The sequence below is a fragment of the Alexandromys fortis genome, unplaced genomic scaffold (genome assembly GCF_014885135.2).
Source record: "Alexandromys fortis isolate MF-2015 unplaced genomic scaffold, M_Fortis_MF-2015_v1.1 scaffold_161, whole genome shotgun sequence".
Lineage (NCBI taxonomy): Eukaryota > Metazoa > Chordata > Mammalia > Rodentia > Cricetidae > Alexandromys > Alexandromys fortis.
In genome coordinates, this window is record NW_026068073.1 from 980,088 (window position 1) to 982,676 (window position 2,589).

Genomic DNA, 2,589 nt, shown 5'->3' on the forward strand with positions numbered 1-2,589 from the left:
CCTCCCCACCCCTCATTTCTTCATGGCCTTCCTCTCTGCCTCCAGCTCCGCCCCCAACTCCCAAGCCAGAGGATGGTTCTGCACCTCATGTCTGGGGCCACTTTCCTCTTTGATCCTTGTGGTCCCGCCACTCTGACCTTTGTTGGTTCTTCGAATGCTCCACAGGACAGAGGACCAGGAATGTGCTGGGAAGGGAAACAGAAGTCTGTGAAGGAACAATCGCTGACTCGAGCAAGAGGCGTCAGGTTACTGGCGGTGGCTCAGCTTTAAGGCGCTTGCTCCTCAGAAGGAGGATCTGAGTTCAATCCCCGGGACCCACATAAAGGCCGGGCATGGTAGCATGTTTCCATCCCAGGATTAGGCAGATGGAGATCGAATCCAGCCTGCCCCAACTGGTAAAACGCTGTCTCGTGAAACAAGGTGGACAAGTTCTGAGGAAACACACGAGGTGGTTCTCTGGACTACACACAACTACACACACACACACATGAACAAATACATACACACATAAACACATATACACACAAAATCATCAATGGTTGCTAATACAAGATGGTCAAAAGCGGAATGCCGTGTCCTCCTGACATGATACACCAAGAACAAAAATGAATAACCAGAATGTATGTAGTCATGAGGAAAATCAGGTAACCCCAAATGTAGGAATACTTTATAAAAAAAATAACTGGTTAAAGGCTGGAGAGATGGCTCAGAGGTTAAGAGCATTGCCTGCTCTTCCAAAGGTCCTGAGTTCAATTCCCAGCAACCACATGGTGGCTCACAACCATCTGTAATGGGGTCTAGTGCCCTCCTCTGGCCTGCAGGCATACACACAGACAGAATATTGTATACATAATAAATAAATAAATGTTTAAAAAAACAAAAAATAAATAACTGGTTAATTCTTGTTTAAAACATCAACTCAGGGACCCATGGTCCTGCTAGCCTGAGTTCAATCCCCAGGACACACAGTGGAAGGAGACAACAGACACCTCCAACTTGTCCTCTGACCTCCATATTTTGCTGTGGCATGTGCACATATATACACACACAAAATAAATAAATAAATGTAATTTAATTTTTTGTTGTTGTTTTTTGAGACAGGGTTTCTCTGTGTTTTCTGACTGTCCTGGAACTTGTTCTGTAACCAGGCTGGCCTCGAAGTCAGCCCCTCATGGAACCTTCTCTAAAATTGATTGCATACATACTCAGTAACAAAGCAAACCTCCACAGATACAAAAAAAATTGGAGTACCCAATGTGTCTTATCGGATCACCATGGAGTAAAGTTAGAATTTAACAATACTACTCCCAGAAAGCCTACAAACCCATGGAAACACTACAGAAGGGGATCAAGGGGATTCAAATTGGAAAGGAAGAAGTCAAACTTTCATTATTTGAAAATGATGTGATAGTGTACATTTACGATAGACCCCAAAAACTCTACCAGAGAACTCCTACAGCTGATAAATACTTTCAGTGATGTGGCAGGATATAAGATCAACTCAAAAATATCAGTATCCCTCCTATACACAAAGGATAAAGAAGCTGAGAGGGAAATCAGAAACATCACCTTTCACAATAGCCACAAATAACATAAAATATCTTGAAGTAACACTAACCAAGGAAGTGAAAGATCTATTTGACAAGAAACTTTAAGTCTTTGAAGAAAGAAATTGAAGAAGACGCTAATGGAAAGCTCTCCCATGCTCTTAGGTAGGATCAACATAGTAAAAATGGCAATTTTACCAAAAGCAATCTGTAGAGTCAATGCAATTCCCATCAAAATCCCTACACAATTATTCACAGACTTTGAAAAAACAATAATCAACTTCATATGAAAAAACAAACAAACAAAAACACAACAGGATAGCGAAAACAATCCTGTATAATAAAGGAACGTCTGGAGGCATTACCATCCCTGACATCAAACTCTATTACAGAGCTACAGTAATGAAAACAGCTTGGTATTGCCATAAAAACAGAGATGTTGACCAACGGAATCGAATTGAAGACCTGGATATTAATCCACACACCTATAATCACCTGATTTTCAACAAAGGAGCTAAAATTATGCAATGGAAGAAAGAAAGCATCTTCAACAAATGGTGCTGGCACAACTGGATGTCAACCTGTAGAAGAATGAAAATAGATCCATATCTATCACCATGCACAAAACTCAAGTTCAAATGGATTATAGACCTCAATATAAATCTGACCACACTGAACCTGGTAGAGGAGAAAGTGGAAAGCAGCCTTCAATGCATGGGCACAGGAGACCACTTCCTAAATATAACCCCAGTAGCACAGACAATAATAGCAACAATAAATAAATGGGACCTCCTGAAACTGAGAAGCTTCTGTAAAGCAAAGGACACGGTCAACAAGACCAAAAGGCAGCCTCTTGAATGGGAAAAAAAATCTTCACCAACTCCACATCATACAAAGGATTTATCTCAGCCGGGCTGTGGTGGCGCACGCCTTTAATCCCAGCACTGGGAGGCAGAGGCAGGCGGATCTCTGTGAGTTCGAGGCCAGCCTGGTCTACACGAGCTAGTTCCAGGACAGGAACCAAAAAAAAAAAAAAAAAAGA

General features: G+C 41.8%; 1 long non-coding RNA gene across 3 annotated transcripts in view; it reads right to left on the bottom strand.

Annotated features, from left to right (window-relative positions):
• LOC126488178 (uncharacterized) overlaps positions 1-2,589 on the bottom strand; it is a 25,221-nt gene that overhangs the window by 11,831 nt on the left and 10,801 nt on the right. The window contains exon 2 of one of the 3 annotated variants that reach the window (XR_007588603.1): positions 85-185. The exons of the other annotated variants lie outside the window; for them this stretch is intronic. This is a non-coding gene — a long non-coding RNA (uncharacterized lncRNA). The remainder of the gene's footprint in view (positions 1-84; positions 186-2,589) is intronic. 3 annotated transcript variants of the gene reach the window in all.